Raw genomic sequence first — 27,782 nt, 5'->3', positions numbered from 1 at the left:
CACCACTGATGGGGGCTCCCTGGCACCACAAGTGTTCCTACAGATAGCCTGCCTGGACTGGGCCACTACTGCCATCACTGCCACCCAGCAGCCCTGGCAGTGCCACTGGGGGCACTCAGCCTCAGTGGTGCTGCTGTCGCTTCAGCCACCAACCCCCCCCCCCCCACGTAGGCTCACCTTGTGAAAGTCATGCTCTTCGGATAGGAGTTGAGCAGCACCAGGTGGCTGCCATGTTCTAGTTCCCACAATGCCTGACATTGGCTGTCAGGCACTGCCTTGTGGGAAATATAAGATGGCAGTCATATGGTGCTGAGGAGGGCCAAGCGGCAACTGGGTAATCCCACCCAGGAGAGTGATTGGCAGCTGCAGTGGCACTAGCATTAAGGCCAGGGCCAGGGGACCAAGACAGGGAGGTAGGTTGGCCACTTGTGAAGCACCCAAAAACAGGACAAAAGAGAGCATCAATTTGCATAATATTTGCATTTGCTAATATAGAGAGAGATGCAAATTTAGAAATGACCATTATTCCTGAAATAGAAATACAGTAAATCTCACCACAGTGTGGAAGACTGTGACCAGGAGACCTGTGTGTTTGCTCCGTCTGCTGACCAGGCGGTAGAGGCTGGTGGGTCCAATTTCGGTGGAGCTGTGAATCCATTCTGGGTTTTAGTCACAGCCAGCCAGAACTCCTAGGAGCTACCAAAGGTGCTGAACCCTATCCACAAACTAGGTTTAGCACCTTGGATAGCTCCTTTAGAGTTCTGGCTGGTTCTGACTAAAACCCAGAGTGGATTTCAAGCCCCACAGCCTCCACTGTGACCAGGTGCTACTGGTGGGCAACTTCAAGGCCTAGCTCTTCTTTCTGATGGTTTTTTATCTTTAAATGGGGCTTGGAGTGGACAGCTCTTTAAATAGAGCACAGCCCTCTGGCAGCCCTGCCCTCTGTAAAAGAGGGTACATGGCCTCCCCTGCAGCTGCCCAACAGGTGCAGATACTGGGCTTGTCTGTAGCTGTGATGTTGGGCCAACCACTACATTATTCTCATGCTTTTTTAAAAAAGCAGGCTTAAACTGACCATTTCTATTTTGAAGAAAAGGCAGCCAAAGGGCCCCAATCCAGAATGTGCTCCTAACCCAGATCAGGGTCCCACACCAATGCCCTCCCAAAAATAACTTCTCCTAGCTGCTATTTGCCCCCAAAGATGTTGCTTACAATGAACCGCACTTTGAGGGGCAAATAGCAGCCAGTGGTGGGCTGGGGGTACTGGTACAGGGCCCTGCTCTGGTCCCGTGGCTGCTTTTACTTCAAAATCAAAGCGGCCAGTTTAAGCAGTTTTGGAAAAGTGTGGATAATATTGCGTGTACTTTGGCCAGTTGACTCAACAGCAGCACCCAGCAGGTGACAACACATCTCCTGCCTACACTGAAAAGCCTCACCTGCTAATTCCTGCATATATCAACCCAGTGTTAAAGCCACAGGTCCAAAGGCTGGTTGAAAAACCCATAACCTAACCCAAACAGGTGGGATATAAATGCAATCAATCAATCAATCAATCAATCGTCTTCTTCCCTCTGATGGCTGCCCAGTATTTTATTGCATTCAGGATGCTGCTTTTGAAAAGTATGTTCTTCCAACTCTTCTTTTCTAGACATTACAGCATCCCATATGTTCAAGGTGCCTGTTCTGACAAAAGGCTCTCATATTTCTCATATCTGTTTACTGTCCCCATGCCACTTTCGTCATCCTTTTAATCCCCCCTCAAAAACCAGAAAACCAACATTTTCCTATCTCCCCTTCTCCATTCTTACATAGCTGCGCTGTTCCTTCCCAGGCATTTTGTTTCCCATTTCAGCGATGATTTAGTATATATCCATTCATAATTAAAGTCATCTTTTTCTCTTTGCTCCCCTGTATTAAGACTGTGTGTGATTAACACATCTGCTCAGCAAAGTGCTGCTAGCCAGAGCTGCAACTTCCCAATTCAGGCAATGGAAAAAATCCAACCACTCACTCTACTGCTTTAATGCCAGGCCACACCAAACTTTCAAGAATGATGTCAGTGGGGCCTTGGTTACTCCATTTCCACCCTAAATTAATTAACGGTCAATTTACAAATGATGTTTCTCCTTTATTTCTTCCTTCAGAGAAAATTATTTCTTTGGAGAAATCATAAGGGGATAGAACTGGGACCCTATAACAAAGCTACATGCAAATTAGATAGTTCTATATGAACAAAGTCAACAAGCCAACCTCTAAATGGCTTTATTAAAATTAGGCTAACAAAGCAAAATATAGGAATGAGACAGAGTGAGAAAGGGAGATACATAGGTAGAGATACCTATACATGTATTAGGGATGTCCATTGCTGGGAAATCCGGAGTTTTTGGGGCTCAATGGAGTTCTGTAGCATGTACGACCCGATTTGCATTTGTGAGCCAAGCTGCAGGCTTTTCCCCGAACTCCTGGGACTTTTTTGCACGTTTCTTTTGTGTTGAGCTGTAATTTCCCCAAATTGCTCAGAAATTTCTGCGAATTGCAGAACCTGCAGGGAAAAAATGTGCAACATGCCTGGAAAATCCACAAACTGGCCTGATTTGCTGCAGACCAAGTCAGGTAACACAGCACAAACCGGAATGAAGTCCAAGGGGGCCGAACCTAGGAATGTCATCAAACTCCACCCCCCAAACAGATTTGTCTTACGTCCCTAACATGTATACTAGGGTGGCCATTTACACACCATCAAAAAAAGAGAATAGCAATTTGCATAAGATTTACATATGCTCATTTATATGTATATATGCAAATGTAGAAATAATTACTATAATTTATATAGAACTACAATACATCTCACTATAGTGGAGAAGACTAAGTGACCTGTGTGCCTGCTCAGTCTGCTGTCCAGGTGCTTTACCTTTAAACTGGACTTGAACAGGACAGTTCATCAGAGGATACTTTCAAATAGAGGACTGTCCTCCAACAGCTCTCCAAAATAAAGGACTGTCCTCTGTAAAGTATGCATTGACACATGGAGAAAAAAAATAGAGTGAAGGAAAATATTCTAGTATCTCTAAGAATAATCCAAGGTTTAGAGCAGAGGTGTGGAATCTGTGGCCCTCCAGATGTTGTTGGACTCCAACTTCTATCAGCCCCAGCCAGCATGAGACTGATGGGAGTTATAGCCCAATGAAATCTAGTGGGCCACAGGTTCCCCACTCCTGGTTCAGAACCTATGACAAGTGTACTGTGATGCTATTACAAAAACAAAAAGCAAAATGCCAATAGTTATACCTGACAGCAGAGAAAATATTCTGCTCTAGACATCACTTCTTCGATGTCTGCAAGAGCAAGGAGTCCATTTTATGACAACAGTTTAAGAGGGCGGTAAAGGTAAAGGTACCTTACCAACAAGGAGTACGACAAGGCTGCATATTGTGGCCATGCTTATTTAACTTATATGCAGAGTACATCATGAGAAACGCCGGGTTGGATGAATCACAGGTCGGAATTAAGATTGCCGGGAGAATTATCAACAACCTCAGATACGCAGACGATACCACCCTAATGGCAGAAAGCGAAGAGGATCTAAAGAGCCTCTTGTTGAGGGTGAAAGTGGAGAGTGCAAAAGCTGGTTTGAAACTCAACATAAAAAAAACTAAGATCATGGCATCTGGCCCCATCACTTCCTGGCATATGGAAGGGAAAGAAATGGAAGCAGTGACAGATTTTATTTTCTTGGGCTCCAAGATCACCACAGACGGTGACTGTAGCCATTAAATTAAAAGACGCTTGCTCCTTGGGAGGAAAGCTATGGCAAACCTAGACAGCATAATAAGGAGCATAGACATCACCTTGCTGACAAAGGTCCGTCTAATCAAAGCTATGGTTTTCCCAGTAGCAACGTATGGCTGTGAGAGCTGGACTATAAGGAAGGCTGAGCGCTGAAGAATTGATGCTTTCAAACTGTGGTGCTGGAGAAGACTCTTACGAGTCCCCTGGATTGCAAGGAGGTCAAATCAGTCAATCCTAAAGGAAATCAACCCTGAGTGCTCATTGGAAGGACAGATACTGAAGCTGAAGCTCAAATATTTTGGCCACCTAATGCGAAGAGAAAACTCTCTGGAAAAGATCCTGATGCTGGGAAAGACTGAAGGCAAAAGGAGAAGGGGACAGCAGAGGATGAGATGGCTAGATAGCATCACTGATGCAATGAATATGGACTTGAGCACGCTCCGGGAGAGAGCGCAAGACAGGAAGGCCTGGCGTGCTATGGTCCATGGGGTCACGAAGAGTCAGATACAACTGAACGACTGAACAACAAAAAGGTAAAGGTGTCCCCAACCAGTCGAGTCCGACTCTAGGGAGTGGTGCTCATCTCCATTTCTAAGCCGAAGAGCCAGCGCTGTCCAAAGACGCTTCCGTGGTCATGTGGCTGGCATGACCAAACACCGAGGTGCACGGAACACTGTTACCTTTCCCGCTGAAGCGGTACCTATTTATCTACTTGCAATTTCTTGCTTTCAAACTGCTAGGTTGGCAGGAGCTGGGACTGAAGACAGGAGCTCACTCTGTCACGCAGCACAAGAGGGCTGTACAACAAACTAAATAGGAGGTGATTCAGAAAAACAGAACAAAGTTGATAAAATATTAAATGTTGCTCATAGCTGCTTGAGAAATTCAGGGAGTCCAAATTCTGGAACAAACCTACCTGATTCACAGCTCCCAAATACAGCTGTGAATGAGAATGTACCCTGCTCCAGAATCTGTACTCCTTCCAAATTGTATGACATAATCTGAGGGATACCTTTAATTTTGTTTTATTTTTATTTTTACAGTTTCTAGCTACGAGGCTGCCAGAGACATTGCATGAAAAAAAGATACAAAGATTAAGTATCATCATTTACATGGCATTTTCAGACCCATTTAAAGCCATTGCACTTTGTAGCTGCTCAAAGCAGCTAAAAAGTGCAAAAGAAAGAGACATGAGAGAGACTCCACGGACTACCTCATAAGTACTTTTAAAAGTTTAAGAAATTTTAAAACGTTTTTAAATAGTTTAGAAATCCGTAAAAGCAGCGGGCTGGACAATACACCAGCAGAATCCCTATCCAGTCTTCTCCAACTTAGAACCCTCCAGGGTCTGTAGCTGTTTTAAGTTGTTTTTAAAATTTTGTATGTTGAAGTTTTTATATTATGTTTTTGTTTTGTAATTTTTGTTAACTGCCCAGAGAACTCTGGCTATTGGGTGGTATAGAAATGAAATGAATGAATGACTACAACTCCCAGCATTCCTGACTATTGGCCATGCTGGCCAGGAATGATAGGAGTTGAAGTCCAAAATATCTGAAGGGCACTAGGTTTGGGAAGGTTGCCCTAATCTGTCTCAGTCACCCAACACAAGATATAAACACTCCAGATTGGCGCTCAAAAGGACAGGAATCTTGGAGAGAAAGAGAGATGAAATTTCTATAGCACATAGTTACCCAACTCTCAAGTACCCAGGAAGACATAGATAGAAATATTAACTCTTCCCAGATTCCCCATCCAGACCTTTGTTATGCAAACCAAGTTGGCCTCCTCATCCACAATCAGATCCTGTATGAGGGAGATATTGTTAACTGACATGGCATTTAGCACCAGCAGACCAGCGGATAAGCTGGCAAGGCCACCACAGTTCCTCTGACTGAGGGAGAGACCAGAAAGTAGTATAGGTGTAAGATGTTCGCTCTTCCCTTTACCCAGCATGCCATCCCCCAATGCCATACTTCCCCCTATCTATGAACACACTTATATTAGCTCTCTCAGCCTTTTCCAGGTGATCACATGCAATATCTCCCAGGCAACTTGATCTCAAAGAAAACCCCTCTACAGACACAGCTAAGGCGAGAAAAATAAAAGTCAAGCAAATGTGCAGCAAAACCACCACTGAGAAGCACCAACAAACATCAGACACAATTATAAAATAGCATATGGCCATCCTACCTCAAGGGAGAGTTTACAAGCTAAAATAATCAATTACCTCTTACTATCTTCTAATACCAACCATTCCAATAAAAGGGATAACCATAGTTAGTGTTCCTCTTCTTGTTGCCCAGCCCTAAGAGAGAGATGATTAATGCTAGGGATGTATGAGAAATTTGTTTCAGTCGGCTTTTAACCAAAATTTACCCAGTTTGCAGCTCCGGGAAATTAATGTGGACCTGAACACAATCTGCAGTTGAAGTCCATACGTTTCTGAGCTCGCAATATGATTTGCAGAATAAAACCAAAAAAAAAGTGTTTGAAAAAATGCATACATATGAAAATGTGCACAAACATGCTTTCATCAACTGGAGAAAAAATGCTTACATTTTAAAAATGTGTACAATTGATGTGTACATCTGGAAAAATGTACATGGAAATATGCACAAATCTTTGTGTGAAAAGAAAAGAAAAAGCTTGCAGTGACGGACTGGGAGCCGGGAGAGCCGGGTTCTAGTCCCCACTCAGCCATGGAAGCTCACTGGGTGACTTCAATTTGCTTCACTCAAGATTTTTTACTCTTACATTATGAGAGCCAGTGTGGTGTAGTGGCTAGAGCGTTGGACTGGAAGCCAGGACATCCGGGTTCTAGTCCCCACTCAGCCATGGAAGCTCACTGGGTGACTTTGGGCCAGTCACAGACTCTCAGCCCAACCCACCTCACAGGGTTGTTGTTGTGAGGATAAAACAGACAGGAGGAGGGTAATGTAAGCCGCCTTGGGTTCCTTGCGAGAGGGAGAAAGGCGGGGTATAAATGCAATATAAATAAATAAATAAAAAGATACGAGTCGGAACCAACTTTGAGGTGGAATACATTGAACCTCAGTGAACTTGAGTTTTGCTGATCCGCACATCCCTAATGATACTTTAAATGGCTTCTCGTTGAGGGAACTATATGCAGAAGAGCAAGGGAACAAGATCCTCTGGATCAGGCTCATTACTGTGAAGAAAGGGCTCAATTTACTTATTAGGGCTAAGGGCTGAATGTAGGGGGGAACTTAACCCTTTGACCCCTACTGTGAGTCCAGTCTGGAATGTGAGGCCTGCACCTGCAATTTGCATTGCAAAAATGAGGTCCTATTGAAATGACTTGGAACTTCCTTTGCAATGCAAATTGCAGGTACTGGGGCCCAATCCAAATTAATTGATTAAAATCTAACTTAACGAGAAAAGGTTAAAGCCCCACACCTAAGGCCCTGATCCAAATCGGGGGGGGGGGGCTGTACTCACTATTAGTAAAAAAGTAAAAGAATCTGCACTTGAAGACACAGGGGTGTTGTTAGATAAAAAGTCCTTGCTTTCGGTTTAGAAGAAAAGGATGCCAGGCAGGCAGCAGTGGATCCAACACTATTTTATTGAACGTTTTGCAAAACGGGTGCAGAGCAGTCTGGACCCCGAGACATGTGTGCAAAAGCCCTTTATATCATATCGCTTCTATTGTTCTCACCAGTAACCAATGAAACAGTTAGTACATCGGCTCACTAAGTCAATATCCAATGAACAGTCACTATCAGCTTACCAAGCCGTTAGTCATGAGCGCGTCAGTATGATTCCCTTTTTGCTCCGCCTATATTTTCCCGCCACTCGGGCTCTTACGTAACTTGAGACGCCAACGGTTATGGAGTCTCCTTTTTTCTAACAATTCCCTCCTTTAAGTCTTTATTCACGTCTTAAAGCATTTAAAACGGAGTTTCTTTATCAGCACAATAAAGCAAGAGCATCTGTTTTGACAGAGCGGTTTCAATTAACCGCTAGGATAAGCCTCTAGCGCAGGGGATAATGCAACAACCAAATAACACTAAAACTCCTATCATCACTACAAGCGAAATAAGGATTGAGGCTGCTAGGTGTTTCCATTTTCCAAACCATCTCTCTAACCAGGCAGTCACGGGGTTGTTAATCCCTGAATTCTCGGCTAATTCTTCAGACAAGGCGGTGAGGCCCTGCAAAGCCCTTGTTACCGTGCCATCTGGGGCAGTGTTGTTAGGGATGAAGGTGCAACACCGTCCACCTAGCATGACACAAACCCCTCCTTTTTCTGCTAACATCATATCAAGAACACGCCGATTTTCCCAAGCCATTTGGCTGGTGGCATCTAGCTGCTCAGCCAATCCTTTTACAGCATCTCGAGTATAGTTTATAAACCTCTGTTGATTATAATAAACGTAATTGATCCAATCTACATTTTTGTTAATGGTCACCCACCAAAACAGGGTAGATTCAAATCCTGCAGAAATTTGATTTCTTCCTTTGAACTCGTCTGGCACTCCCCTTGGTACTCCTATGGAGTCAATATATATTTGATCATCAAAAGGGGTTGCCGGGGTTGGCCAGTCTTCTCTGCTGGATGATATGCAATTGAAAAGGGGACTGCCAACTGAACTAACCCACAAGCTCCGGACCAATTGGAGGGCAATACCTCATACAACTCTAGACCACCACAATACCACCAGAGATCAGCTCGTGGGATTGAAAGGGAATTATTCCTAAAGCGGGTGGAATTAACACATCTCACTTTACTCGTCAGGTTCCCTATACGCCCCTCTGTGTCTGCAAGGTTTCGGTGTATGCATCCGGTATGGTTTCTTCTTTGCAGGAAGACTGTGGAAGGTCTGACGCGATCCTTTAATTTGAGTGTGGGGTATAATTTATTGAGGGTTTGGCATTCCTCCTCTCCCCATGCATCAGGGTGTTGGAACAAACGGATCACGCAGGTGAGGAGGGAAGGAGTGTCCCAGCCCAGTGGAAAGGGCAGCACCTTTGCTACAGATCTCCCTGTGGCACAAACAAAACAGTCAGACTTATTTAAAGACTTGGCTGTATACCTTATCCACTCTAACTACACATTATCAGTTTCCTCTGTTATTGGGATTCCTAACCTGGTTCTCCAGGGACGCCTCTCTTTCTCGGGGATCTGTACCAGAAGTGGTTTGAGGGGTGTTGGTGTGACATTTCGGGGTTTTATCTTAAAGCTGTCAAGCCCAAGTCCTTGAGGTATCACCATCCACGTTAATATTTCTTTAACTAACATTACCAGCACCACCCACAATACTTGCTTCATATTATAAGTTTTTTGTAATTCGAACCCGAGCTTTTCCCAGATGTTGTGACTTTTATATTACAGGCGATTGTGGCTCCTGGATGGCTTCTTCGCCTGTGTCCCTGGCAGCTTCCGGAGGGGTGCCAGGGAGCAAAGGACCGTTGCCCGTGTCCTCCTGTTCTTTCCAGGTGACAGAAGGAAGCAAGGGTCGCTTAAATGGCTTTATCCGGTTGCAATGTGTCCATTTACTAGAACCCACAAGCTTTACACACGAGTGGCTGGTTGGTCCCACCAAATAAGGCCCCTCCCACCCTTCCTTTAAAGCTTCTTTATTCCACTTTTTCAGCAACACCTCGTCTCCCGTCTGGAAGAGATGGATAGGTGCATCTAACGGCAGTCTCTGAAACGGAACAGAATAAGCTCGTAGCTGTGAAAGAACAGACTGTAGAGAAGTCAACTGATCCCTTAGCATCTGATCACCCACCTCCCACTTCACTTCCTCCCTCCTTCCGCAGTGTACCCGAGGCGGGAACCCAAACATCAGTTCGAAGGGGGACAATTTTATGTCCTTTCTTGGCATCCTTCGAAGCTTCGTTAAAGCTATTGGCAGAGCCTCAACCCAAGTGAGCTTCACCCCTCGTTGGAGTTTGGTTAAAGTCTCCTTGAGGCTCCGATTGATTCTTTCAACTTGTCCACTTGCCTGGGGCCTCCAGGGGCAATGTAAATGCCACTCTACTCCCAGAGCTTGTGCCAGCCCCCATGTAATAACTGAGGTGAAATGTGAGCCCTGATTGGACTCTGTAACTTCGGGCAGGGAGAACCGGGGCACCACCTCCTGTAACAATTTAGCAACAACAGTTTTAGCTTGGCAGTTCCTACATGGAAACGCCTCTACCCACCCCGTCATTTGACATACTATTACAAGCAAATACCTGTAACCCCTACATGGTGGCATCTCAGCAAAATCAATCTGTACCCTCTGGAAAGGATAGTAGGCCCATGGTCGCCCTCCTTTTGGAGGAGGGGGTGCCCTGGGAGGGTTGGTTTTCTGGCAGACTTCACAGGTTGCGGCTAGTCGGTGGGCACATACAGTTAAGCCAGGGGAGACAAACAGCCTCTTGCAATAGTCGATTATGGCTGATGCTCCAGGGTGTCCAAGAGAATGGTGAACTTGCTCTAGAACAACCCTCTGCAGGGTCTGTGGAAGAAGCAGTCTTCCATCTGTCATCTGGATCCATCCGTCGTCGCAGGGACTTATTCCGTGTTCTTGTGCCATCTGTAACTCAGCAGGGGAGTATGTGGGGCGCTCTTTTCTTATGGGTAGAATGAGGAATGTTCCTTGGATTCCCTCTCTGGCTGCTCTTTTTGTGGCCTCATCTGCCTTCTGGTTTCCAGAAGAGGAAATGGTCTCCATTTTTCCTCTTTTTCTTTCCCATGGGCTCGGACGTGGACAACAGCTACTTGTGAGGGTAGCTGGAGGGCATCCAGAAGATCCACTATTAGGCTGCCATTAGCCACTGGAGATCCGTTTGCTGTAAGGAATCCCCTCTCTTTCCACAGTTGCCCATGAGCATGCACAACGGCGAAGGCATTTTTGCTATTGGTATAAATATTTACTCGCTTTCCCTTGCTGGCTTGCAGGGCTCTTGTCAGGGCTACCAGTTCAGCGGATTGGGCGGAGAAATGAGGAAGCAGCCTTTCCTCGCGCACACTCTCGTCTAGAGTAACGACGGCCGCTCCTGTGTAGCGCCTTCCATCCAGCATATAGCTAGATCCATCTACAAACAGATCTCTGGCTCCCTCTATTGGTTCATCCTCAAGGTCCGGTCGGCCTTTGGTGTCTAGGTCTAATACTTCAAGGCAGTCATGATCTGGGAGTCCCGATCCGTTTGTGCCCAGTAATGTTGGCAGTAGTGTGGCGATATTAAAGCTAGAGCAACCCTTAAAAGTGAGGTTTTCGTTTGTTAGTAAACCTATTTCTTATCGGGAATGCCGGGCTGGGTTGAGAAATTTGCTTCCTCCTCCTGATCCCAAAATTTGTGGCACTCCATGCGGCACCCAAACTTCAATGGGTCCTCCCATCGTCATTTTCTCGGCCTCGGTACAGATCAGAGCTGTTGCCGCTACTGCCCTCAGGCAACTTGGCCATCCTCGCGCTACGACATCTAGGACCTTGGAGTAATATCCCACTGGTCTCCAAGAGGGCCCTTTTCGCTGGCAAAGCACTCCCGAAGCTATGCCCTTATTTTCATGCACATAAAGTCTAAATGGCCGGCTGGGATTTGGTATGGCTAGAGCAGGTGGTGACACAAGAGCAGCTTTAAGACTGAGAAAAGACTTATTCATTTCCTTAGTCCATTTCCATTTATCCAGTCTATCTTTCTGCAGCGCCTCATACAGCAGCCGCGCTGTCTCCCCATAGTTTGCTATCCATAGTCGGCAGAATCCGGTCAACCCCAGGTAGGCCCTCAATTCGCGGGGGGACTTAGGGACAGGAGTGTCACGGATGACTTCGACTCTTTCTTGCCCTAGGCTCCGAGTCCCTTTAGTTATGTGGTAGCCTAGGAATTTTACAGTTGGTTGGGCCAACTGTACTTTTTCTTTTGACACTTTATACCCCCCCCCGCTAGATAGTTGAGGAGGGAAACCGTCCCACTCAGGCACGCATTCTTGGCCTTGGCTGAAATCAGGAGGTCGTCACAGTACTGGAGGAGATGCACCTCTGAGTGCTGCTGGACCCAGGGTTCGAGATCCTTTTGGAGCTGCTGGCCAAAGACCACCGGTGAGAGATTCAGCCCCTGAGGGATGACTGTCCATGCTAATTGAACTTTTGACCCCCCCCCCCTGGGCTTTCCCATTCAAAGGCGAACAAAGACCTTGAATCAGGGTGGAGGGGGATGCTGAAAAAGGCGTCTTTTAGGTCTATGACAGTGAACCAGGCGTGCTCTTCCGGAATTCCTACAAGGAGGGTGTGTGGGTTGGGGACCACAGGATGGGGGGCCTCGATCTGCTGATTAATGAGCCGGAGGTCTTGCACTAAGCAGTAGCCCTTGCCCCCCCCTCCCCTTTTTGGCACAGCGATGATGGACGTGTTATAGGGGGACATTATCTCAATGAGCCGGCCTTCTTCTCGGAGCTTTGTTATTACTGGTTGTAGGCCCTCCTTTCCTTGGCGGGAAAGGGGATACTGTTTCACATGAACAGGCCTTGCTCCCTCCTTGAGGGGAATTTTGTATGGTGCTGCCAACTTGGCACGAGAGGCCCCTCCAATCCCGGCCCATGCTAGAGGGTTGACTCTGTTTTCTATTAGGCTCCAGTCCTCAGTGGCCTCTGGGGTGGATTCTTCTGCAACCTTCAAAAGGGCCATTTGGTAGTTAGGAGCCGTATCTCCATCCTTCCGTCAGGAGTAAAAGCAATCTCAATTTGGAGTTTAGTCAATAAGTCCCTTCCTAGCAATGCCACGGGACAGGAGGGGGTACAGACAAATGCATGCTCTAGGTGTGTTTTCCCAAGCTTGGTGAACAAGGGACGAGAGAGGGGCACTTGGGTTGCCCTTCCCTTGACCCCCATTATGGTGGTGAACCCCCCACCTCCCGCTGGGGGCTCACTGAGGGGGAGGACGGACAGGGCGGCCCCTGTGTCCACAAGGGCTTTGTAGGAGCGGCCCCCAACCTTTATTTTGACCATGGGGTCCCGTCTTGCCTCAGAGACGGCTAAGAGGGGGCCGGGCCCCGGTCTGTCCTAATCTCTTTCCTGTTCATACAGAACTCTCTCTGCTCCTCCCGTATTTTCCCCTCTCTCTTTCTGCTTCAAAGCCTCACAGTCACGCTTCCAGTGCCCCATTTTCTTACAAAAGGCACATTGATCTTTCCCCAGGGGAGATCCTTTCCTTCCCCCTTTCCTCCTCTTTCTAGCTCCCTCTTTGTCAGGTTTAAGAACCGCAGCAAGGAGCTTGGCCTGCCTCTTGTCTTTTTCTTTTCCTTCTTCTTCTTCTCGCCTCTCATAAACCTTTTGAGCTACTTCAACTAAAACTCCTAGGTCAGCTGCCAACCCTCCTTCAACTTTTTGCAACTTCTTTCTGATATCCTGGCAGCTATTTCCCACGAACTGAGTTGTGAGGATCCTTAAATTATTTGGATCATTCAAGTCAATGTCAGTATATTTAGCGAAGGCTTCCCTCAGCCTTTGGAGGAACACGGCAGGAGGTTCGTTTTTGTCTTGCTTTAGAGTCAGGACTTTTTGCAAATTGGGGGCCCTTCTCGCCGCTTGCTTCATGCCTGCTAAAATGAGTCGAAAATAGTCAGCATGTAAGCGTCTATGTGCCGCTGTGGCCACCCCCCAATTGGGTCGCCCTGTGGGCAGAACCTCCGCCGTCTCCTTCTCAGTTGCCTGGGGATTTTCCTCCCTATACTTGGCTCATGCCCCCGCAAGGATGGTTGGCTTTTGACTGAGAAAACAGGTGTTCAATAGCATTTGTGTATCGTCCCATGTGGGGTTGTGAGTAAGCCTCACATTCTCCATCAGAGACAGGAGTGGCCTGGGATCCTCTTCAAAGGAGGGGTTAAATTGTTTCCAATTATACAAATCAGATGTTGTGAATGGGACATAAACAAACATCGTCCCTTGAGGATGTTGGGTGGTAGGGTCGGGGACTTCTCTGATGGGGAAGGTGAACTTCACCGGTGGTTGGGGGTCCTTTCGCAGGTTGTAGTTAGGTCCCCCTTTTGCTTCTCTCTGTGGGACCTCCAATCTTTCCTCTAGGGAATATAGACGATCTTGGAGAGTGTCCCGGCGTTCAACTAGAGGGGTGGGGTCCTCTGGTACTATTTCGTGAGAGGGGTCCTTCTCGGGGGCATCTAACCGCTGGGCGGGCCCCTCAGGAGAGGGTGGTGGTTGCAACGGGTGTGGTCGCCCTGCGACGGCTGTCCCGTAGGGAGGAGGAAGCAGTAGGTCCTCCGGTGCCGTGGCCACGACCCTGGGTGGTCCTTCTTTTGGTGGTTTCCTTTTGACCACCATGGGAAGGGCAAGGGACATGCATTTAACAACCCACGGAGCGGGCCTGCCGCCAAGGGGCACACAAGTTGCCCACGAATCAATATAAGGGAACTGGTCCCAACTTCCCCTCTGTGCTACTATTGTTCGCACATCAGATACCAAGGTTGGGTCAAAAGACCCCTCGGGTGGCCATTTGGGTTCTAATATTGGCCATTCCCGGGTGCAAAAAAAGACAAGACGATCCTTTGTCATCTTAGTTCCATAATCCTGCTTAAAATGTGACCAATTGCGCAAACAACACTCCAAGGGCGTATGGGACTTCTTCGCAGACTTAGATAGGGACCCGCCCATGACGGTGGGAATTTCAATCAGCAATTCTTGTGCTTCGCCCTCCTCTGACCTAGCCCGTCTCCGGGGTAAGGAAATGCAGATCGGGGCTCCCCACTCGCTTCGCCCGTAGGCGTCTCACACAATCACAAACACACCACCGTCCCGCATTTATCCCCTAATGTAAGCTGTTTCACTTACCCCAAAAGCCTCTTCTGTCCCACCCGCAGCTGCGTCCAGCTGCTTATTGATCCACTGCCGGTGCCTAAAAGGAGTGATCACGTCTCCCTCTTCCTCTGGCGTTGGTCCCCAGGCACCTCCGCCGCCACCGTTGTGAGGAGAAGGCAGTGTAAAACAACTGCCTGTGGCCACTTCTCCTCCGCGGCCCCTCGGCTCAGCATGAAGGGGACGCGCCCCGAAGCAGGATCCGAGTCACGGCACCAAATTCTTAGATAAAAAGTCCTTGCTTTCGGTTTAGAAGAAAAGGATGCCAGGCAGGCAGCAGTGGATCCAACACTATTTTATTGAACGTTTTGCAAAACGGGTGCAGAGCAGTCTGGACCCCGAGACACGTGTGCAAAAGCCCTTTATATCATATCGCTTCTATTGTTCTTACCAGTAACCAATTAAACAGTTAGTACATTGGCTCACTAAATCAATAGCCAATAAACAGTCAGTATCAGCTTACCAAGCTGTTAGACATGGGCGCGTCAGTATGATTCCCTTTTTGCTCCGCCTATATTTTCCCGCCACTCGGGCTCTTACGTAACTTGAGACGCCAACGGTTATGGAGTCTCCTTTTTTCTAACAGTGTGACTAACGTTACATGTAGTTTGATGCTAAGTCCCACTGATTATCAGTGCAACTTGCAACCTGATCCTATGCATATTAATTCAGAAGTCAGTCCCTCTGAGTTCAATGGGATTTATTCTCAAGTAAGGGCATGTAATACTGGGATCTTATTTTCACTGCTTCAGCAACTAAAGTTGACAGCCCTGGATAACAAAACGAAAATACTGCGTGTGTGTGTGCGCGCACACACACACACAGAAGAGATTTGTTTAAATGGGTTGTCATTTGCTATGAGATCAATATGTTTATTCAACAGATACCAACAATTCCAGTTGTCTTCGTTATTTAAAGCTGCTTGCAAATATTAAGGCAAAAATCAATCAACAGACAGCCCCAAAGGATATGGACAAAAGTGCTCCTTCCTTGCAATAGCTCCCACCTTTCCTCTTGCATAAATGTCTTGCATATCTGAAACTGATCATCCTGAACTGGGAAGCCCTTCCCTTCAAGCCACCCACTGCACTAGGCACTCCATTAGCACTTGTCAGCTAACATCACTGCAGACTTTCGGGTAGAAATAGGGATGGCGGAGAATTTCTCCCCGAATCTTCAGGAGGCCGAGCGCCGAGGCATTCGGCCCCCAGTGTTGGGGAAATTCTCCATCGGCCCCCCGCCCCCCCCCCCGGATGGGACTTACCGTGGCCGAATGTCCCTCTCGGTGGCGGGTCCCGGCGGTGGTTTGGAGGCATTTCGTCGGGGGCGGGGGTGGCGGCCAGTCTCCCGACTGGCTGCCGCTGCCGCCATTGCAAAAAAAAAAAAGTGCAGTAAAAAACACACACACACACACCCGTGATAGGCTACGTAACGATTTACATAGCCTATCACGGCTAGATTTCCAAAGTCAGCCGTAATAGGCTACGTAAATCGTCACGTAGCCTATCACGCGTGACTTTGGGGGGGGGAAGCGCATATAAAAATAGCGTTCCCTTATTTTCGCCGTAGTCTACGTAAATCTTTACGTAGACTAGACGTGCCAAAATAAGGAATGCAAATGGCGGCGCCCATGGGCCGCCGCCATTTGCGTACGTGCTTTCTTTCTTTTTTTTCAAAGTCACCCGTGATAGGCTACATGACGATTTACATAGCCTATCACGGGTGACTTTGGAAATCTAGCTGTGATAGGCTACGTAAATCATTACGTAGCCTATCACGGGTGTGTGTGTTTTTTGTTTTGTTTTTTACTTTTTTGTTTGCGCAACTGGTCACATTTTAAGCAGGATTATGGAACTAAGATGATGAAGGATCGACTTGTCCTTCTTTGTGCCCGGGAATGGCCGGTATTAGAACCCAAATGGCCACCCGAGGGGTCTTTTGACCCAAACCTGGTATCTGCTGTGCGCATAATAGTAACGCAGAGGGGAAGTTGGGATCAGTTCCCCTATATTGATTCATGGGCAACTTGCGTACCTCTCGGCGGCAGGCCCACCCCGTGGGTAGTTAAATGTATGTCCTTGGCCCTCCCTGTGATAACTGGAAAAAAATTGATGAGGAAGGGAATACCTAGGGTGGTAGCGATGGCCCCTGAGGATCCGTTGCTTCCTCCTCCCTACGGGACTGCTGTCGCGGGGAGACTACGCCCGCCCCAGCCCCCCCCCAAGGGAGCCTGCCCAAGAGTTGCAACCGTTAAAAATTCCCGAGATTGGGTCTATGACTGAGTTCGAGACACTCTCCAAGATTGTTTGGACGCCCTCGAGAAAAATTTCAAAGAGATGAAGGGTGCTTGGGGGCCTCGAACCAGGAAAAGGTGCCTGATAAAGAGGGGGAAACCAAAGGAGGGCCTAATTACAATTTACGAAAGGACCCTCAACCACTAGTAAAATTGACCATCCCTATTAGAGAGGTCCCCGATCCTACCGCCCAGCACCCACAGGGGACAATGTTTGTTTACGTTCCCTTTACGACATCTGATTTGTACAACTGGAAACAGTTCAATCCTCCCTTTGAAGAGGACCCTGGTCCACTGTTGTCCTTAATGGAAAATGTGAGGCTTACACACAATCCTACCTGGGATGACACACAGATGTTGTTAAACACTTGCTTCCTTAGTCAAAAACCAACTATTCTTGCGGGGGCGCGAACTAGATTTAGAGAAGAGAACCCCCAGGCGACTGAGGAGCAAATGGCAGAGGTTTTGCCTATTGGGAGGCCTGACTGGGGAGTGGCCATGGCAGCTCAAAGGCAATTACATGCCGAATACTTTCGGCTTGTTTTAGCGGGCATGAAACAGGCCGCTCGAAGGGCCCCCAATCTGCAAAAGGTCTTGACGTTGAAACAGGACAAAAGCGAGCCCCCCGCCGTCTTCCTCCAAAGGCTGAGAGAAGCCTTTGCTAAATATACTGACATCGACCTGAATGACCCAAATAACCTACGAATTCTCACAACGCAGTTTGTAGGAAATAGCTGCCAAGATATTAGAAAGAAGTTACAAAAAGTCGAAGGAGGACTGGCGGCTGATTTGGGAGTCCTGGTTGAGGTAGCCCAGAAGGTCTATGAAAGACAAGAGGAAGAAGAAAAAGAAAAAGATAAAAGGCAGGCAAAACTACTTGCTGCTGTTCTCAAGCCAGAGAAAGGAGGGACTAAGAAGGGTGGAAAGGGGAACAGAAAAGGGCCTCCCTTAGGAAAGGATCAGTGCGCTTTCTGTAGAAAGATTGGGCATTGGAAACAAGACTGTGAAGCCCTGAAACAGAAAGAGAAAGAAAGCAGGGGGGAAGAACAAAGAGTGTTGTATGAACAAAAAAGAGATTAGGACAGACCGGGGCCCGGACCCCTCTTGGCCGTTTCCGAGGCAAGACGGGACCCCATGGTCAAAATTAAAGTTGGGGGTCGCTCCTATGATGCCCTTGTAGATACAGGGGCTGCCTTGTCCATACTCCCCCTTAACAAGCCACCAACGAGAAGTGGGGGAACTACCACCATAATGGGGGTCGAGGGAAGGGCAACGCGAGTGCCCCTTTCTCATCCTTTGTTTACTAAAATTGGAAAAACACACCTAGAACACGCGTTTGTCTGTACCCCCTCCTGTCCGGTGGCATTGTTAGGGAGGGACTTATTGACTAAGCTCCAAATTGAGATCACTTTCACCCCTGATGGAAGAATGGAAGTACGACTTCCCAAGCAACAGAGCAGCAACTATCAAATGGCCCTTTTTAAAGCCATGGAGGAACCCACCTCAGAGGCAAATGAAGACTGGTGCTTAATAGAAAACAGAGTCAACCCACTGGTTTGGGCCGGGGGTGGAGGGGCCTCTCGTGCCAAATCGGCAGCACCATACAAAATTCCTCTCAAGGAAGGGGCGAAACCAGTTCATATGAAACAATACCCCCTTTCCCGCCAAGGGAAGCTGGGTCTACCACCAGTAATAACGAAGCTCTGAGAGGAAGGCCGACTCATCAAGATAATGTCCCCCTACAACACGCCCATTATCACTGTGTCAAAAGGGGGGGCAAAGGGTTTCGCCTTGTGCAAGACCTCCGCCTCATTAACCAGCAAATCGAGGCCCCCCCCCACCTTGTGGTCCCTAACCCACACACCCTTCTCGTAAGAATTCCAGAAGATCATGCATGGTTTACTGTCATAGACCTAAAAGACGCTTTCTTTAGCATCCCACTCCACCCTGATTCGAGGCCTTTGTTCGCCTTTGAGTGGGAAAGCCCAGAGGGTGAGTCAAAGGTTCAATTAACATGGACAGTGATCCCTCAGGGGCTCAATCTTTCACCAGTCGTTTTTGGTCAGCAACTTCAAAAGAACCTCGAGCCTTGGGTCCATCAACACCTTGAGGTGCATCTCCTCCAATATTGTGATGACCTCCTGATCTCAGCCAAGGCTAAGGATATCTGCCTAAATGGAACAATTTCCCTCCTTAATCATCTAGCAGAGAGAGGCTATAAAGTGTCAAGGGAGAAAGTGCAGCTAGCCCGACCAACTGTAAAATTCTTAGGTTACCACTTAGCCAAGGGGATCCAAAGCTTGGGATCAGAAAGAGTCGAAGTCATTCATGACACTCCTGTCCCTACGTCCCCCCGTGAGCTAAGGGCCTACCTGGGATTGACTGGATTCTGTCGGCTGTGGATAGCCGACTATGGGGAAATAGCACGACCACTATATGAGGCACTGCAAAAAGATAAATTAGACAAATGGAAATGGACTAAAGAAATGAATAAGTCTTTCCTCAGCCTTAAAGCTGCCCTTGTGTCACCACCGGCCCTCGCCATGCCAAATCCCAGTCGACTGTTTAGACTCTATGTGCATGAGAATAAGGGCGTAGCCTCGGGGGTACTCTGCCAACGGACAGGCCCTTCCTGGAGGCCAGTGGGTTACTACTCCAAAGTCCTTGATGTTGTAGCACGAGGATGGCCGAGCTGCTTGAGAGCGGTAGCAGCGACAGCCTTGATCTGCATTGAAGCTGAAAAAATGACAATGGGAGGGACCATAGAGGTCTGGGTGCCACATGGGGTGCCGCAAATCCTAGGGTCAGGGGGAGGAAGCAAATTCCTCAACCAGACTCGGCACTCCCAATATGAAATAGGCTTGTTAATGAACGAAAGCCTCACTTTCAAAGCCTGCTCTAGCTTTAACATCGCCACCCTGTTACCGGCAATACAGGCTACACGTGGGCCAGGGCTCCCAGATCATGATTGTCTTGAAGTACTAGACTTGGACACCAAGGGTCGGCCAGATCTTGAAGATGAACCGTTGGAGGGGGCCGAAGATTTGTTTGTGGATGGGTCCAGTTATATGCTGGACAGGAAGCGTTACACAGGGGCGGCTGTCGTCACCCATAGCGAGAGTGTCCATGAAGAACAACTGTCTCCTCATTTCTCCGCCCAATCCACTGAACTGGTGGCCCTGGCAAGAGCTTTGCAGGCAGGCAAAGGAAGGCGGGTAAATATTTACACTGACAGTAAGAATGCTTTTGCCGTTGTGCACGCTCACGGACAGTTATGGAAAGAGAGGGGATTCCTTACAGCAAATGGATCCCCAGTTGCCAGTGGCGGCTTAATCGTAGACCTCTTGGATGCCCTCCAGTTACCCTTACAAGTGGCAGTTATCCACGTCCGAGCCCATGGAAGGGAAAAAGAGGAAAAGTGGAGGCAAGGAAATCAAAGAGCTGATGAGGCCGCAAAGAGAGCAGCCAGGGAAGGAATCCAAGGAACATTCCTTGTCTTACCCAGAAAGGGGAAGCGCCCCACATACTCCCCTTCTTAGTTGCAAATGGCACAAGAACACAAAGTGAGTCCTCGCGACGATGGATGGATCCAGATGATGGATGGAAGACTGCTTCTTCCACAGACCCTGCAGGGAGCTATCCTGGAACAAGTGCATCACTCTCTTGGACACCCTGGGGCATCAGCCATGATTGACTATTGCAAGAGGCTATTTGTCTCCCCTGGCCTAACTGTACGCGCCCATCGACTAGCCGCAACCTTCGAGGTCTGTCAGAAAACTAATTCCCCCAGAGCCCCCCCTCCACCAAAAGGAGGGCGACCATGGTACTATCCCTTCCAGAGGGTACAGATCGATTTTGCTGAAATGCCACCATGTAGGGGTTACAGGTATTTGCTTGTAATAGTATGTCAAATGACGGGGTGGGTAGAGGCGTTTCCATGTAGGAACTGTCAAGCAAAAACTGTAGTTGCTAAATTGTTACAGGAGGTGGTGCCCAGGTTCTCCTTGCCTGAAGTTATAGAATCCGACCAGGGCTCACATTTCACTTCAGCTGTTACGCAAGGGTTGGCACGAGCTCTGGGGGTAGAGTGGCACTTACACTGCCCCTGGATACCCCAGGCGAGTGGGCAAGTTGAAAGAACCAATCGGAGTCTCAAGGAGACTCTAACCAAACTCCAGCAAGGAGTAAGACTCACTTGGGTTGAGGCTCTGCCAATAGCTTTGACAAAGCTTCGAAAAATGCCAAGAAAAGACATAAAGCTGTCCCTCTTTGAACTAATGTTTGGATTCCCGCCTTGGGTACACTGCGGAAGGAGGGAGGAGGTCAAATGGGAAATGGGAGATCAGATGTTCAGGGGCCAGTTGATTTCTCTACAGTCTGTTCTTTCACAGCTACGAGCCTACTCTGTCTCATTCCAGAGATTGCCACTAGACCCTACCTAGTGGGACCAACCAGCCATTCATGTGTAAAACTTGTAGGTTCTAGCAAATGGACACACTGCAGCCAGTTGAAGCCATTTAGACGACCCCTGCCTCCCCCTGTCACCCGGAGAGAACAGGAGGACACGGCAATGGTCCTCTGCTCCCTGGCACCCCCCAGGAAGCTGCCAGGGACACAGGTGAAGAAGCCATCCAGGAGCCACAATCGCCTCTTGTCTATAAATCCCAGCACCTAGGAAAGGCCAAGATCCGACTTAATTGGGCTTGATAGAATAGCTACTCTTGCTAAAATGAAGTGGCTGTGGATCCTAACATTGCTTACCTATGGAGTAATGGGATCAAAACAATCTTGTTGCCAAGAAGGGGGAAACACAGTCTTCAGAACTTCTCTAGGGACAGAATACTACAAATCCATGAAGTCTATCACTTGCTTGGGAAAGAAGGTTTTCGAGATACAATTAACCAAACCCTACACCTATTATACTGGTACTCGGAAAAGCCAATTACCACTAGGGGCCAAGGTTTGCCTCACTAAGGGAGGGCAGTGGGGATTAGATTGATGGAGCCCGCTGTGGGTCCATCAGACCATTAAGCAAGTTGTGCAGCAAGCCAGGCTAACCCCTGCAGCCCCACGTCTGCCCCCCTTAATAAAGATCCCAGAGATAGAAAAGCGCCCCTAGAAAGCCAGATTAGGGGTCCCAATAACAGAAGAAACTGATAATGTGTGGCTAGAATGGGTAAAGTACACCGCCAAGTCCTTAAATATTTTATTATTTATTTATTTATTTCATTTCTATATCGCCCAATAGCCGAAGCTCGAAGCCGAAATAAGTCTGACTGTTTTATTTGTACTGCAGGAAGATCGGTAGCAAGGGTACTGCCTTTTCCTCTGGGATAGGACACTCCCTCCCTCCTCACCTGTGTGATCCATTTGTTCCAGCACCCTAACGCATGGGGAGAGGAGGAGTGCCAGACTCTCAATAAGTTGTACCCTCCCCTCAAATTAGAAAATTGTGTTATACCCCCTGTAGCTTTTGTGCAACAAAGAAACCATACTGGATGTATATACCGAAATATTATAGGGGCAGGGGAGCCTGTAGGGAACCTGACAAACAAATGGAGATGTGTTAATTCCACTAGCTTTAAAAATGATTCCCTCCCAATCCCACGGGCTGATCTCTGGTGGTATTGCGGGGGTCTAGAGTTGTATGAAGTATTGCCCTTCAATTGGTCAGGAGTTTGTGGACTGGTCCAGTTGGCAGTCCCCTTTTCAATCGCATTTCATCCAACAAGGGAGACTAGCCAACCCCAACAGAAACGGTCGGTAACCCCTTTTGATAATCGAATATACATAACTCTATAGGGGTGCCAAGGGGAGTGCCAGATGAGTTCAAAGGGAGAAATCAAATCGCTGCAGGATTTGAGTCTATCCTGTTTTGGTGGGCGACCATTAACAAAAATGTAGATTGGATCAATTACATTTATTATAATCAAGAAAGATTTATAAATTATACCCGTGATGCTGTAAAAGGATTGGCTGAGCAGCTAGATGCCACTAGCCAAATGGCCTGGGAAAATCGGCGTGTTCTTGATATGATGTTAGCAGAAAAAGGAGGGGTATGCGTTATGTTAGGTGGGTGGTGCTGCACCTTCATCCCTAACAACACTGCCCCAGACGGCACAGTAACAAAAGCATTACAAGGTCTCACCACCTTATCTGAGGAGTTAGCCGAGAATTCAGGGATTAACAACCCCCTGACTGCCTGGCTAGAAAAGTGGTTTGGAAAATGGAAACACCTAGCAGCCTCAATCCTTATCTCGCTTGTAGTGGTGGTAGGAGTTCTGGTATTATTTGGTTGCTGCATTATCCCCTGTGTCAGAGGCTTATCCCAGCGATTGATAGAAACCGCTCTGTCAAAACAGATGCTCTTGCTTTATTGTACCAATAAAGAGGCTCTGTTTTAAATGCTTTAAGATGTGAGTAAAGACTTAAAGGAGGGAATTGTTAGAAAAAGAGACTCCATAACCGTTGGCGCCTCAGTTACGTAGGAGCCCGAGTGGCAGGAAAAATGTGGGCGGAGCAAAAAGGGGAACCATAATGACGTGCTCATGACTAATGGCTTGGTAAGCTGATACTGTTTATTGGCTATTGGCTTGGTAAGCTAATGTACTGACTGTTTCATTGGTTATTGGCAAGAACAATAGAGGTAATAAGGTATAAAAGGCTTTTGCACACGTGTCTCGGGGTCCAGACTGCTCTGCACCCATTTTGCAAAATGTTCAATAAAATAGTGTTGGATCCACTGCTGCCTGCCTGGCATCCTTTTCTTCTAAACCGAAAGCAAGAACTTTTTATCTAACATTCCCACCTAGCAAGCTGTTGGAGATGGGAAGATCAGTCTTGCTAGAGCTCTGAACTGATCAGTTGCAGAAGGCTTCCCCCTCATTGCATCACTTCGTCTGTTTTGGCTTTATTCTTAATCTCCCCGCCAGCACTGCCACCCCCCTTCTCTCCCTCTGGGCTTCACCCTATCTGTATGAAATTACATCAGGGGTGGGCAACTTGTGGCCCAAGGGCTGCATGCTGAGGGTTGCATGCAGCCCTTGAGCCACAAACTGCCCACTCCTGATGTAGTAGGACTAAATCTTGCCCATCACTAGATGGACAGGATTAAAAAGCCAGTGGTTGGGATGTTAAACTGAGGCTGCAGAGACCTGAGTTCCAGTCCCCACTCAGCCATGAAGCTCACTGGGTGACTTTGGTCCAGCTCTATCTCTGACCCTAAATCTTCCTTACAGGATTGTTGCGAGGATAAAATGGGTGAGGGTGAAACCATGTACACGACCCTGAGCTCCTTGAAGGAAGGGCAGGATGAAAACGCCAGAAATAAACAGATGATGGGTCAGAACAGGATGTATGTATCGAGCTCTACTAACAGCGCAATGCTATGCATGCTTACTCAAAAGTAAATCCCACTGGGTTCAATGGTGCTTACCCTTTAGTAAGTTTGTTCGGTGTCACCACAGATGATACAAGCAGAGAATGCCAATACCCACTGCAAATATAATATCTAGACTGCCTCTTAGGTGGCTCTTTTAAAGGGCTGGATAAATTCATGAAGGATAAGGCCACAAACGTCTGGTCACTTCTAGGGAGTAAGGTCCAATGAACTCAGTGGGACTTCTGAGTAAACGTGGACAGCGGGGCCATGCATGTTTAAGAATTGGCATAGCTGGGTACCTGCCAGGGGCCCACAGCCCAGCAGCCACCTACTGACAACAGCTCTCTGGAGTTGCTCCTCCTCTTCACCACTGCAACCTGCTTGTTCCCCTGCCTCTCACTCTGGCCCAAACAATGGTGGTGGTGGTAAGCAGGAGCAGGAGATGCCCCTGCCTGCATGCTCCCGGGCTATCTGCCTGTCAAGCAAGCAAGGGGTAGCAACGATGAGAAAGAGGAGGAGACACAATAATAGCTGGTGACAATGGCAGTGAGCAGGTAGAGTCACTGAGGGAGGGGGCCATTGAGGGAGCCCATTGGGGGCCCAAGGGCCCTCAGAAACCTGGAGCCTCACTGATCCATAAGCTTGGGCTACCCATCTATCAACAGCTATTGGCCATGACAGCTATTCAAAGGCAGTACACCTCCGATTACCACAGCAGGTGAGGGTGGGGAGCAAAAGGAAATGGCTACTACGTCTTTGCTTGTTTTCAGCACGTATATGCTGCCAAAGCGGCTCACAGCATATCAAAAACACAAAATTCAGTATAGTGCAGTTACAATCTATAAAACCATAATTTAACTAAACATCTAAAAACAGTATAACCATTAACAGATAAAACAATATAAACAGTTTACAATATTATAGCCAAGACAGCCAGCAACATGACATTAAAACAGCGGTACTTAAAGAGCACTAAAGTATCAATAAAAGCAGCTTGGTTTTTTAAAGTCTTTAAGACCCATTTAAAAACAGACCATATGTATATGCCTAGGGAAGGAGTTCCATAAAAATGGGGCCGACTCCCAAAACGCCCTGTCTCTAGTGCCTGCCAATCTAATATTTCTTGATCGCAAGCCCACAAGTAGGCCCTCAAAGACCAATCTTAAGGTCTGGACAACTATCCATATTTTGAGGAGAGACTGAAAGAACTGGGCATGTTTAGCCTTGAGAAGAGAAGACTGAGGGGAGATATGATAGCGCTCTTCAAGTACTTGAAAGGTTGTCACAGAGAGGAAGGCCAGCATCTCTTCTCAATCATCCTAGAGTGCAGGACATGGAATAATGGGCTCAAGTGACAGGAAGCCAGATTCTGGCTGAACATCAGGAGACAATGGAACCAATTACCCAGGGAGGTGGTGGGCTCTCCCACACTGGAGGCATTCAAGACAAGGCTGGACAGCCATCTGTCAGGGATGCTCTGACTTGGATTCCTGCAGTGAGCAAGGGGTTGGACCTGATGGTCTTATAGGCCCCTTCCAACCCTACTATTCTATGATTCCATGCTGTATTTGAGCTTCTCGGGGAGAACTGGAGACACCTCTTTGGGAACTGTTGGAGGCAGAGTGCTAGATGAGACAACCTCTTGGTCTGATCCAGCACAGGCTGTTCTTGTAGACTTTGTAGACTTTTAATCCAGTAATGGTGAGTGTGTAAGAAGTCTCTATTCTTTCTTACTTGCATCCTTAAGAATATACTGTAAAGCTAAATTATTTTAGGGACTAGAATAATTAGTATCTTCATATTCAGAAACTTAAGTGGGTGGGGATTTTACCCTGCATATGCACTTGAAAGTGCATGTCATTACTTTATTGATTCCATGTTAGTGATGCTGGAAATACTAGAGGAAAAGTCAGCAAGTACCAGCTGGATAGATGAAATTATCTTTCATTCTCGGCTTATTTCAACCTGCTGTCTTTTCAGGGGAAATTGTTTCTTGAGTAAAATAAGGCAGTTGGAAGTTGTCTTTCATTTGAGAGTAATTGTCTGTCTTCACAGATTCTTACCAAGTCAGGGCAGTACAGTGGCTCAAACAGGTCACAGAGCCATTCACTAGTTTAAGACAGATGTGTTATTTATCAACATCTGGGGAAATTTCAGCTGTTGAATTTCTGCCTGTCATGCCACTGTTAGGGCTTTAATAGGAAAAAGGTAGCGTTATTCAGCATCCTATAACAACAGGTTCACAAGACCATCCTCATAAATGTGCACTGGAAGCATGAACAATTATATTTCTTCTATCACATCCCAATCAGAGAGTGTTAACAAAAATGCTGGTTAGATGTATATGGTTAGTTCATGTTAATTGGCGCCAAAGAGCTAACGTTTCTGGCAGTAGTGAGCTCTCAGCATTTAAACTCAAGCCTAGGAACATCATTAACCATGTTTGTAGGCCAGAAACAGTAAGTGATGGGGCTGAGGAGACAACAACCCAGCAGACACAAATGTTGCAACCGGGACAATTTGGAGCTAAAGCTCCTGGAGGAGTATCAATAGAAGGAGAGGGAGAAGAATGAAGCATAAATTGTGCACCGAAAATCTGAAACAGAGGAGACAAACTTTGTGTTTACTACAGAATTAATTACAGCTGTGTAGCCCAAACCACCGCAAGCAGAATCATATGTACGGACAAATTTTTGAGACAAAAAAAAATTATTTGTTCTTGATTTTGTTCAGGGCAGAACATCATAATGTGGTTTCTCTGATTTATACGATTGTTATGCATCTTTTTAAAAAGTGTATTATGCAACATTGTACCCCTATAACATATTTCAGTGTCAAAATATTCATATAACACCATCAATGTGCACAGAACTTTACAGAGTACAAGAGAACAGGTCCCTACTCAGAGGGCTCACAGGCTGTGGGTTAATACACATGACAAACCTACTATAGGAGGGTTCATACACCTTGAAAGAACATGCAAAGGGTACAGGTCAACACTGGCTAGGTGTACCCAGCAGCTATACTCCCCACTGCTGACACAACCAGCTGACACACTGCACCTCCATGCATTTGGAGCACGTTGGAAGGGGATGTGTATATATACTGGTACTCTGTCGTGTAAGCAGGGGAGCCTGATTGGGCCAGGATCCATCTTCATGTGGAGGCGTTCTATGTGCACACATTGGCATGCACATGTGTGTAGAGCCCCTTCTGAATGTGCAAAAGATAGGGCTGTTAGGTGCACCAGCAGCAGAGGTGGGACTAGCCTCCATGGCCCACCCCGATGCATTCTTTCAACTCAAGGGAGGCTCATGTAAACTCATGTGATTAATGTGCACAAGTTTCTCTACATCTTAATTGGGTAATAAAAGTAGAGCAGTACAGCACACCATGGCTGGCTTTCTAATATTATGGGGTTGGGGTTGCTGTTGCTCCCTGCCCTCAGGACCTTGCATTGCTAGGCCTGGATCCATGAGTGCCCTGGCTCTGAATCTATTCCC

This window comes from Heloderma suspectum, chromosome 1, assembly GCF_057233095.1.
Source record: "Heloderma suspectum isolate Gila_16-S chromosome 1, 16-S_ref, whole genome shotgun sequence".
NCBI classification, from domain to species: domain Eukaryota; kingdom Metazoa; phylum Chordata; class Lepidosauria; order Squamata; family Helodermatidae; genus Heloderma; species Heloderma suspectum.
The sequence above is the reverse complement of the archived record's forward strand: the minus strand, read 5'-3'. Positions refer to the sequence as shown.